Genomic DNA, 12,553 nt, shown 5'->3' with positions numbered 1-12,553 from the left:
TGCCTTTTGTCTCTAGCAAAGTATTAACATTGAGGCAGTTGAGTTCCTGGAGGAAGGTCTCCCTGCCTGTCCCAAGGACCTGTCAGTGGGCTGTAAATTTTATAGAATTTTAATTTTTTTCTTTTCCCTTTGTTCTCCACATCTGTATACATATTCTAAATATTTTACTTATATTCTATAGTGAATATAAGAAATATGAAAACCTTATCCAACTTGAAATTTCACATTTTACATTTAGGAAATCTAGTTCTATTCTTTCCTCTGACCCAATATAAAGGATAAGTAGAAATCTTCTGTTACACATAATAATGAAATAAAGTAGATTATACCACAAAATCTCATTAATCACCTATTTTCAATTTCTTAACGAAATGAATTGTCCAGATTCATCTTTTTATATAAGAATATATAATTTCTGAGACTAAAAGAAGTTCTCTTTGTAACTACCCCCTGCTTCTGTTTTGCTTAGGTCTCTATTCTCACCATACCTCACTTTTCAAAGATCTGTGGAACTAGGGAGTGGGAAAGAAGAAAAGACCCAGTACCCTCCCTGTGGCTCCACCCCACCCCCGCCCCTCCGTACCTTCCCCTCTCCCAAATCCTACTTCTCAATCTCCCCCAACATACACACTAAGTAAAGAAAATATAAATACCCTGGTGTCTTTTGGCTTTAACCCCAGGGCCTCACCCTGAAGGTCTCCTCTTTGAGTTCAGCAAAGATTCCAGAGGAACTCTTCAAAGATAACCTTTCTGTGTAAAAAGAGAAAAGAGTATCTGGGGTTTCCTCTGAAATGTAGATGAACCTTACTTTAGTTCTTTGTGTACTGAAAAGACCCACCTTTCTCACCCATTGTGGCTTTTGTTTTTCCTAGTGTTTCCTGAGGTGGTTGAGGGTGGGGAGGAGAAGGAAGCTTCATCACAGAGAAGGAGTAAGATAGTAGTGGAAAAATGGGGGAAGACTAGGATCTACTACTATTTATATGCTAATGAAACCAGAAATGGCCTTTTCCCTGTTTGATCTGATTTGAAACTTTGTGACTTTCCTCTCGTAGGCCATTTTACCCCCTGTGTTTTTTTCTCATTGTTGTTAGCTGTAAAAACTCTTTGAAATTCTCAAAATAGAGGAGGGTTTCTTTCAGGAGCAGGAGGATAGAGGATAAACTGTGAAACTGCATTCTGTCCACAGTGGGTCTATTGGGGAGGAAAACCTGCCTCCGAAGTAGTAGAAAGTAGAAACGGGGAGGAAGCAGACAGGTCAAGCCCTGGATTCAGGAAAATAAGGAGGTAGGATTTAGAATTATCCCAGAAGTAGACCCCATCAGCAAAGTCTGGACTCCCACCTACCTTAAGCCTTCGAATGAGGGTCTCACCATTACATCCACATATCTGTTACAAGATGCTTTTGTTTTGAAAGCTAGGAATTATGACTTCTATAGATATAAAAGTTCTTGTTAAAGGATTCATTTTATTCATGTGATATAAAGGAAGTAGGTAGATGTTACAACCAGTTCAAGAAGTCAAAAACAGCACAAATGTATGTATGTAGAAAAAAGGAATGCAAATAGAGACAGATGGAGGTTTTGTGGGGGAGGGGAGCTAATTAAATCACTACCAGTAGGACTCAGGACATAATTTGCATATCTATCATACAACTTAAAAAGAAATAAAATAGCTGAAAAGGAATTAAGCTGAAATCTGTTAACCTGGAAGGGGTATGGAGGGCATAATGCCATTTAAATGTTTCTACTCTCCTCCTTTTATGATTAAAAAAAATTGTAAAGAAAGATTATGATCACAAAATATTGGGCTAATATATAGCCTGATTATTTAGGTGTAGCAAGAATGTCTAATTTGCCACTGTATGAGAGGAAAAAGATTTTTCCAACTTGGTTGAGACTCCACCCCCCCTCCACCAGTGAAAAGAGTAACAAGTTTAACAACATTTATACCTTCTATATACCCAGGAAACCTGAATAATTCCAAAATGGCCATTGCCACCACTGTAAGTATTATCTTCAGCTAAAGACAAAAGATTTGTGGATTTGGTGCTAGGGAGAGTGAGCCTTGGAGGTTATCAGGCAAAAGCACCATAAACATTAATTGTTTTGAAGGTTCTGTTGGGGAGTTTCCCAAGTTTTAGTCCTCCTCTTCCCAGTATTGAGCGGGAGACACCTTTACAAATGGAGATTTCCCTTATAAATGTAAATGTTCGTCACAAAAGGCCAATTTCTTCATTTTCAGAGATCTTACTGCTTCTGAAAAATAAGCTCAAAATAATCCTTATGCTAAAAGGGCATTTTTTTTAGGGCAGCAGTTCTACTGCTCTTTACCACATAAACTTTTGTAAGTTTGCTTTGCTGAAATTTTTTATAAGGAGTCTCAGATTTGACTTTTCACAGGCTGTAACTTGCCACCAGATTTCTTCTGTGATGCCTGTTAATTTGGGCAAATTCTTCCTCCCTTCTCAGGGTCCCCAGAATATCCTATGGTCCTCAGAATAAGGTTCCTTACTACCTTGGGGAACTTCGTAAATCTGGTGCCAGACCACTTTTCCTGGAAGGAGTTTTGTCAGCATTGGGCTCATAAAGTCAACTTTAGTTCTTTAAAAGTGTCTGGTCATATGTGATTAAAAGAGCACCATTGTCAAATATGTCAGTCTAGGTAAGGTCATCATTTCATAACCATTGTTTACACTCATGTCCTAATAAAAAGGAGGACATATTGAACATGTACAAATAACTGTATTACCGTGAATATAAGAATATTTAACAAGAGTTCCCAAACCCTGCAAGGGTCGTCCAAGGAGACTGCTCTCACTTATGAATGATACAAATTGTAGTTTACAGCACAGAGGCTACTAAATTGTAGATACCTCAGAAGGAAAGGGAAAGAGCTTCCTTAAATGTCCAGAAAATAGAACATTTTAGCCTTTATCAGTGCATTCAGTCCTATATAATTAATTCTTGTTTCACTGGATCATTAATTTATCTGCTGCTCAGCTAGAGTTCTGGAAATCTTGACTTAGTCCACTGGTCTGGTCTTATATTTATGCCATCAGAAGCCTAAACCCAAGAATAAGAGTCCTTCACAGAGCTCTGAGGCAGTCTCTCTTTGTTGAAGACAAAGCACTCTGGCCTGTTACTGATTTCAGGAGCTTTCAGGGAAGCATCCGAGTTAAAAAAAAAAAAAAAAAAAAAAAATCTATCCATAAATGGTAAAAGACATAAGATGGCTGTAGTTAACATTACTGCTAAATTTCAGAGGTGAAAATGTAAGCATTCGTATAAGGATAACGCAACTTAAAGTCATACCAAAAATGTGACAAAATGTCTGTAAACAACACTAAAGACTCTTTTCAAAGAAGATAGGGAATGTGCATCTAATTTATAAAAATGGATGAACATAATATTTACAAAGAAATATAATAATTCTGAGCTATATATCCTGAATGCAGCAAACATTATAGTAAGAATATACCAAAAATATATCAAGAAAATCAAGTAAAGAGATTCAGTATGTCTGGGGTAGGTCCTAAACATTTGTATATTAATAAAACACCATTGATAAGTGATACGGATTTCCAATTTACATATATTAGCCTTAATAGGTAGGAGATCCAAATTAAGGAAGGTGCAACCAAGTTGTTATTTTTTTTAATGTTTTTTTTTTGTTTTTTTTTTTGTTTTTTTTTTTTTTGAGAGAGAGCAGGAGTGGGGCAGGGGCCAAGAGGGATGGAGACACAAATTTGAAGCAGACACCAGGCTCTGAGCTGTCAGCACAGACCCCAACGTGGGGCTTGATTGAACTCACCAACTGTGAGATCATGACCTAGGCCCAAATGGGATGCTTAACCTACGAAGCCACCATGCGCCCCCCACCCCCAAGTTGTTACTTTTAGAGATAACTCAAGTTGTGTCTGATAACCTATACTAGTATCAGGCAAAACATTATAAGGGCTCTGATAAATAACACATCATGGACAGTGAGGGCACTGAGAACTTATACTTAGTATATCACATAAATTTGTGAAATATTTATTTTAATAATATTTACCCATACACATTTAACCTCAGGAGGGCTAAGCATCTCTTCTGACTTCATAATTCTTATAATGCTACTCCTTAATAGTAATGTGTCAAATAAACCAAATTATTTCCAGTACCTCTCTTTTCACAAGGTTGAAAGCATACAGCTTTGTGATGTTCTAGAGCCCCCTCTGGGGAATCTCAAAGATAGTTTTAGGTACAAAGATAATCTGAATGTTTTATTTTACATTTAGGCTTTTGAGGCAGGAAAAAAAAAAGTCAGTAGATTTGCACATTGAGGATTGGAATAGGATCACAGGTGCCAGGCAGATAGTACTTGGGTGCTCATTTCATAGTGATGATAAAATTTACAAACACAGGGGCACCTGTGCGACTCTGTCGGTTAGGGGCCCAACTTCAGCTCAGGTCATCATCTCCCTGTTGGTGGGTTTGAGCCCCGCTTCGGGCTCTGTGCAGACAGCTCAGAGACTGGGGCCTGCCTCAGAATCTGTCTCCCTCTCTCTCTCTCGGCTCCTCCCTGTCTCTCAAAAGTAAACATTTTAAGAAAACAATTTATAAAAGATAATGTAACTGTTAAGAACCTGAGCTCTCACAGAAGTCGTCAAGGACTTAAAGCATATAAGGTCCCTTTGCATAAAACATACAAGGTTATTGTGATAAGCCCCAGAACCTTTGAGATCTAGGCAGATTAGACAAAAAGAATAACCCTTCATGTTGAGGCAGGGAACAGTGAACTAATGAAATAAGCCAATCAAAACTCAGCAAACTTGGGGCACCTGGCTGGCTCAGGCGGTTAAGCCTCCGACTTTGGCTCAGGTCATGATCTTGCAGTTCATAGATTAGAGCCCTGCTTTGGGCTCTGTGTTGACAGCTCAGATCCTGGAGCCTGCTTCACATTCTGTGTCTCCTCCTCTCTCTGTCCTTTCCCTGCTCACGCTCTGTCTCTCTCAAAAATAGACATTAAAAAAATTTTTTTTTAACTCTGCAAACTTTGTGAAGATTGTAAACATTTCATAGCTTAGTTTTTAGACATGTTGTAAGGCAAATAAAAATTTGTGTTTGTTTTTGTTTTGCAAATCTTATATAACTTTCTGTATTCATTCAGATTATGTCCTTCACCATTTTCTTTCTCATTCTGAAACAGTTATTTACTTTAGGACCTCACTGTGCGGCAGTCAGATCAGATGGGGACATCATCAAATGTGGGACAACCCAGTCAGGCAGAGGCCAGTGGTGTGGGCTGTGTGAGAATTCGCCGAAGGCAGAGGAGTTTATTGAATACATTGCAAGGGAGCTACAGGCAGGACAGCAAAGGAGAGACTGCCGTGAGGGGGTGGGGGTGGGGAGGCACAGTTACAGGGCAGAGTGAGGGGATATGGAACTTTCCCTTTTTTGTAGTCTTCGGAACTGTGGAACTGTGCCTGGTTGTAATTGGTCTGTTAGGGTCTATGTCAATTTAGAGATACGTTACCTAGTGAGCCTGTTTGCATTCAGCTCTCTGGTTGCTGTGGACCATTTTGCCTTGAGCAGGTTTCCAGTGTTCAGGTTGGTTGCCTAAAATCAGCCTCTATACTAACTGTTGTCTTTTTTCCATTACCTTGCATACCAAGTTATACCTCTTTGCCACTATTGCTCCTAGAATTTGATTCATATATGTTAATTATATCTTTTAACTATCAAGTTACTTTGATCACATAGAGAAAATAGATTATTGAAAACTGGTACACACCAATATTTTTGTAAACCAGCAAAACTTAATCACGTAACAACGAGCCACATAGGTGTCCCTGGAAGTTAATTTTCAATGAGACATACTACAAAACTTAATTACTGTTAAAATTAGCAGAATAATGAATCATTTTGGATAAACACAGATTTATATGTTTCAGGATCATAAACATTAAGCAGAAGTAATACTAGCTTATTTGATCTGTATATTTATAGAAGTTTAGAAAGAACATATCCAAATAAAGATCTGTGCTTTTGTTGTATTTCACACTATTAAAGAAAACATAGCTGCTTTTATTAAATCAAAATTACCAAATTTATCTGGTTTGCCAAAGATTCATCTATATATATTTTTAAATTTTTATTTATTCTCCACACCCAATGTGGGGCTCAAACTCACAACCCAAAGATTTAGAGTTGCATGCTCTTCCAACTAAGCCAGCCAGGCACCCCACATTCACCTACGTTAATCTAAACTTGAATTCTTCAACATTCCTTAGGTCTTTAAGATAACTTTTTAGAGGTACCTGGGTGGCTCAGTTAAGCACCCAAATCTTGATTTCAGCTCAGGTCACAATCTCACAGTTTGTGAGTCTGCGCCCAGATTTGAGCTCTGTGCTGATGGTTTGGAGCCTTCTTGGGATTCACTTTTTCTCCCTCTCTGTGCTGCCTGTGCACTCTCTCTTTCAAATAAATAAACTTAAAAAAAATTTTTTTTAATCTATCACATTAAGATTATTTAGAAGTTGAATTTCCTTATTTTCTAAGAATTTTAGGAACTCTTTTTTTTTTCTTTAATGTTTGTTCATTCTTGATGGGGGGGGGGGGCTTTAGCCTGCGCACAGGAGGGGAGGGGCAGCAGTATGGGGACAGATAGAGGATCCAAGTAGGCTCTGAGCTGACAGCAGAGAGCCTGATGCTGGGCTCAAACTCAAGAACCAGTCAGGAACTGTGAGGTTATGATCTGAGTGAGCCAAAGGCAGAAGCTTAACTGACCGAGCCACCCAAGTGCCCCAAGACCTTTAGGAATTCTTATCCAAGCACTTTTCCTCTATAAGCCAATTAAAACAGAGCCTCTAAAAGAGATTTTTATAATTTAATTCATTAATATCATATAGAGGTAGAAAAACCTTATGCACACATATGAGAGGTAAAGGCCCTTCTGAATTAATAGACATGTAAACAGACTAATAGTCACAGAGAGCTTATAACTTCAGTTCTAAAATTTCAGTCGTGGTTTAACAGTTAATGGAATTATGAAGTTCACGCGTCCATACTAAAGAGCTGTTCTAAGTGAGTGCAAATTATTCATTTGTTTGAGTCAAATAAACGTCAAAGACCAACAAACCTGATTTTCTGCCTTTTCTCCCCCTCTTTAAAATGAGAATAGAGTATCGAGGTGGCTCAGTAAATTAAGCTTTTGACTCTTGATTTTGGCTCAGGTCATATTCTCCTGGTTCCCGAGTTCAGCCCCACATTGGTCTCTGTGCTGACAGAGTAGAGCCTGCTTGAGATTCTCTGGCTCCTCTGTCTCTGTCTCTCTCCCTCATGCTTGCAAGCTCATAAACAAACAAAATGAGAATAGATCTCTCAAACCATTAATTCACTTAAGAGAATCATCAAATAATTAGACCATAAAACCAATTTCCAAACAGAGAGCAAAGTTAAAATTAGAAAAATGGAGAGTCAGCAAAATTCTCTTGTATTTACCAAAAAAAAAAAGACATACCTGAGCTTAAAAAAAGACATACCACTTCTGGTGCTTTGGTTGGTGGATGTATTACTAGGTGCCTCAACGGGACCTCCCAAATTGTTAAAAGGATATTTCCAGAAAAGGATAAAGTCATGAATCTAATATAGATATAAATGAACATTTCTTTAAAGAATTTATTTTACTCATGAAATAAGGGAGCCAGGCAGATGTTGTAACCAATTCAAAGGAAAAATCAATATGGCACAAATTTATATAAAGGAAATTTGAGATGAGTTACAAATGGAGACAATCTTTCTTTCCAGAGGGGGTAGAGAAAAGTCACCAGACAGAATTTATGTATCTATTACAGTTGGCTCTCGTTGTTCATGATAGTTATGATCAATAAAGTCCCCACAAACAGTAAATTAGCAAATACGGAAATAATGCTCTTAAAATACAAAATTTTGTTAATCAATAGATAACCTTCTTAAAATGTGATTCCATTCAGATGTTTAGAAACACCTAATTTAATGTGTATCGTTGATTCATGAACATTGAACGCATAGCCAGTAGCACTGTAACTTAGGCCGGAGTGAAGCTCACCTGAAACACATTGATATATCAGAACCTTGTGCTTGGCGACACTAGGAAGCACTGAGGCAGTGTACTTGTGGGGCCATTTTAAACAGCAAAATCCTCAACAAGGAAAAAAATGCAAAAAATGTGGCTGTAAATAGAACACAAAAAACACACTTGTTTACAATATGAGATCTGAAACAAGAAGGCACAGAAGAACATTACCTTACTTGACCTCAACTGGAAACATGTATGTTGGGCGAGTTACATTTTAAAGGCTCTGTGCATGTCACTAAGTGACCATGGAAGCATCATGAATATTGATTTGGATGTTACAGGTAAATTTTAGTGAGTAGGCAAATTCACAAATTCTGAATCCACAGATTATGAGTATTGTTTATACTTAACATTTTACAGGGTTTCAAAATAACTCAAAGACCATGATCAGGGCCAAGATCTGTTATGCTATAGATACTACATAATTTTCTGGTGAAGCCCCCAATTTTTTTCTACATAACTCTTTCTTCTCAGTCCCCTGTCCTAGGTACTGGCTGTCTTGTAGCCAGGGAAATGTCCACCTTGACCCCTGGCCTGTTGAGGCTCCTGCGGGACAAAGGCAGACATGTTGGAGGGGATGGGGAAGAGATACTTAGGTGGTCTGTGGAGGTCTGAAATAGTTTTTCTCTGGGAGATCATGCTGTATACATGGGGGTGTAGTGAGGTGCCTAGTGTATTGTGGGTTAAATGAGACTTGGAAATCCCCCTGCATAGACCACACCCAAACCAATTATATTAACATCTCAGAGTGATTTTTGGGCATTTACCACTGTTATATAGTTTCTTTCTCTAGAAAAAATGTGTTCTCAATTTCTAATGACGGATTTTCACATGTACTTTTGGAACACACACCAGTTTTGTGGCAAATTCTGAATAATGTGGTTCCAATTACTGCTTTGGAAATAAAAATAATACTGTATAGCAACTATATTATTTGAAAAGATAAAATTTAAGGGAGCCATTGACTATCACATCAAAGGTGGGGTTTATTTTGAGGTGTTGCAGCTGTGGCAGGTGTAGGGTGTTACTGACCTAATATTTCAGGTGCCTCACATTTTTATATTATTTGCTTGTTTAAATAAGTTCATATAATTTTTGTGGACAGAATTGCTTTGCTAGTGTATCCCAACCTTTGTTATTTCTCCTCCATGATATTTTCTAAAAGAAGATCTAAGATACTTTGAAATTAATCTGAACTTTCTTTCCCCACCCCCAACATTAGGGACTAGGGAATTTGAAAGTAGAGGGACTTTTAAAGTGAAATTTCTCAAAGGCTATCAACTCCCTCCTCCTTTAAATTATATTTTAAAAGTTTGTGATTTACTTTTACTCAGGCATAATATGGGTACATAGCCTGGTGAGGAACTTGAAATCTTCCAAGTATCAACATACCTTGCGTTGGCTTCCCAAAGCCTTTGCTATTCTGATCCATGCCTCTGTTAGCAGTGACCGCCAGTTATGTCGGTTTGTGCCAAATTACGCTGTGCTTCTTGCTTTGTTCACAAATGGACAGTAGGAAAAATCATTAAACTGTTCACTTCCGAACTAATGTCAGGGTTTGAGATTAGATTGTTACAGGTGAAAGACATTTTATAGGACTTGAACCAAAGTTATTAGAGGTAACATATTTCACAAGCAATAAAAGCACTGATGAACAGTTCACATTACTGAACCATAAATAAAATGATTCTGTAAATAAAACTGAATGGAATTTTTATGTCTCATACATAGAATTCACAAGTTAATTATTGTGGTCTGATTTTGTTCGGAGGCTGCCTTATGTGGTTGGTTTTTGAGTTTTGGGCCTTAGGCTCTTTTAGGTTCATTTAAAAGATTACCTCCAACATTCACATCATAGGAAGTAGAGTATCTCAACCACAGCGTGGAGATCAACAAAATAAATGGGCATATTTCCAAAAAAGAAATTAAGCATGAGATATTACAGGTCACATTTTAGGTTTACAAGAGTATTTGCCAGAGGTACTTCTCTGATACTAGGGCTTAAAGATGAAAATATCTTTGTGAAAGCATTCCAGTGTGTGAAACAGCAAAGGGAGTCAGCCTCTCCTCATTTAGGTGCTGGGGGTTGGATTTGTGGTTAATCCGCACCACATGGCTCCTCTCCTCAGTGGGAAGTGACGGCAGCCTAGGAGCTTACCCCGTCCCTGAGGCAGCTGCTTTGGACTCCGTTGCTTTGATCTTCTTCTGTTGCACAGCTGGGAAGAGCAAGGGGTGGTTTTCGGTGTCCTAATAGAACATATTGGGACCGCTGTCCTAGACTACACCTTCATTTTGTATAAGCGTTCTTCAGAGATTGCAGGTGTGTTCACTTCCATGATCTCATTCAGAACCTCAAGTTTGAGTACTTTTTAAAAAACAAAAAACCTAGTGTTGAAAAGAAAATTCTTACAGAAATTTAAACGTTTCACAAATAAAATTCCATTCTTAAATTTTTACGTTCTGTTTCTTGCAACTTAGGTTATTTTCTTTTTGTTCTTTCTTTTCAAGAACTGTCAAATAGGTAGAAAAGAGCATAATTCATGTACTTTACGCACTAAGTACAAATGTTTAATGTCCTTTCTAGTGTTATTCTTACGGGTTTTTTGTCTTTTTAGCAAAGACTCACTGCTTGTTCCAGTTGCCTTCATATTACCACATTATTAAATAACTTGGGAAAGGTTGTCATATGAAGTGTAGTGGAGTCAGTAAACTTGTTTATCCAGGCATTCTAAGGTAAACACTTTGGAGAAGGATGTTTGGAACTGAGGTCAGACTCTCAACAGAGTTCTCCAGAAAAGAGCAAATTTTCATCATAGCATCATATCTATATTTTCTCAGTGATGGATAGAAATTCCAAAAGCAGATTTATGTAGACTCTTGAGTTTCAGTCTCTTGTGAGTTATCGTTAGATTTCCTCCTACCCTTCTTTCCTTTTACTTAATCAGAAGCTTAGTTGCTTGTGCCTCTTGTAGAACAAAATTATTTTCTCAGAAAAATGTGAGGAAGAAAGACTTTTCCCCCATATACATCCTAATAATCACGGGTGGCTATGGCAGAGCAATAACATAGAGATGGACACGGTTAGCAATGCTGCTTTCTTCCATGTGTGTTGTTTGTTTTCCCAGGGTGTTTTACCCATCCACATTCCAATCCCTATAATGATACTTCTATTTATTGTTGTTATCGCCATCAACAGCAGCTATAATCTGGCTCACAGTTTCCAAGAGCCAGGTCACTCCTTAGTTACCAGGAGAAAACCCAAACCAGTTGTTCTTTTATGTGTACAAAATCCCAGTCTTCTCACATTGCAGTGACCCTGACAGCATTGTGAGACACTATGAATAAGAGATAATAGAGTGATGTCTGCATTCTGATGCAGTAACATTTTTTTTCTCCCTGATGGTTGAAAGATTAACCATGTAAATGAGAGAGTAATTATCAGGTATGTGTGGTGTACAGTAATGTCTTTATTGGACTGGAGAGAGTGTGTTGGGAGGAGACGGTGGTTGGGGGGATGGAGTAGGGACCATAGGGACTCTCACCTATCACTTGCGAGAAGAGATCATGGAGGCCTTGGGCAAGTGACTTACCAACAGTCAGTATAACCAGATGTAGAATCCTTACTAGAAACCTTTTCCTTTGTCCACAACTCGGGTGGGTATGGGGGGACATGTATGAGGGACATAGCCTTACTTTCCAGGCATTCTTGGAATAGTCTTTTCAACACATTTCTAAAAATCAAGGGGGAAAAATTACAAAATCACAACAGTTGAAAGGAAATGAGTGAAATAGAGAAAAATTGCAATTACAAGATGCTTCTAAGGGTTTCTTTTATGAGGTGGTTAGGTGCATGGTTTTAAAGTCAACCTCTATGAAAACTCTGGCTTTGCCACTTAGCTTTGTGGCTTTAGGCGGCTTTATTTATCTTCTCTGTGCTTTATTTTCTTTCCCTCACAATTAAATAGAAAGCTGGGGTATATATAATGCCTAATTCATAAGCCAAGCAATCTATGATCTCACGTTTAAAACTCTATAAAAATACATTGAAAGCACTTAGCACAGGATTTAGAATACCAGGGACACTCCTGCCTCCAGGCCTTTGTACTTGTTCTCTTTGCCCGCAAGCTCTTTCCCCAGACCTCCATGTGGCTTGCTCTGACCTTCAGGTCCTCAGTCACATGTGACCTTCCCAAGGAGGGAGGGCTTCCCTGTCTACCCTCTCCAAAGTGTTTTCTCTTTAGTGCTCATTAGCCTCTAATGTGTATTTTTAAATCTTATTACTGTATTGGCACCTAATATACTATACATTTATTAATTTCTCCTGCTAACTTGAAAGAAGTTTGGATATTTATTCACTGCTTTACCTGTGGTGTCAAAACAGTCGCTGACACAGAGTATGCAACCAAGAATATTTATTAAATGGCTAGCAAATGCTGAGTAAATATCATTATAC

At 38.1% G+C, this 12,553-nt stretch overlaps 1 protein-coding gene and 1 long non-coding RNA gene across 2 annotated transcripts in view; one reads left to right on the top strand and one right to left on the bottom strand.

The window, feature by feature from the left end:
- Positions 1-12,553, bottom strand: part of LOC115293147 — a 28,353-nt gene that overhangs the window by 1,528 nt on the left and 14,272 nt on the right. The window contains exon 2 of the long non-coding RNA XR_003909387.1: positions 689-746. This is a non-coding gene — a long non-coding RNA (uncharacterized LOC115293147). The remainder of the gene's footprint in view (positions 1-688; positions 747-12,553) is intronic.
- The window catches only part of NDUFS4 (NADH:ubiquinone oxidoreductase subunit S4), a 106,502-nt gene that overhangs the window by 91,534 nt on the left and 2,415 nt on the right, over positions 1-12,553 (top strand). The gene's annotated exons all lie outside the window — the stretch shown is intronic.

Source organism: Suricata suricatta, chromosome 6, assembly GCF_006229205.1.
Source record: "Suricata suricatta isolate VVHF042 chromosome 6, meerkat_22Aug2017_6uvM2_HiC, whole genome shotgun sequence".
Taxonomy (NCBI): Eukaryota; Metazoa; Chordata; class Mammalia; order Carnivora; family Herpestidae; genus Suricata; species Suricata suricatta.
This window is presented reverse-complemented; position numbering and strand designations above follow the sequence as displayed.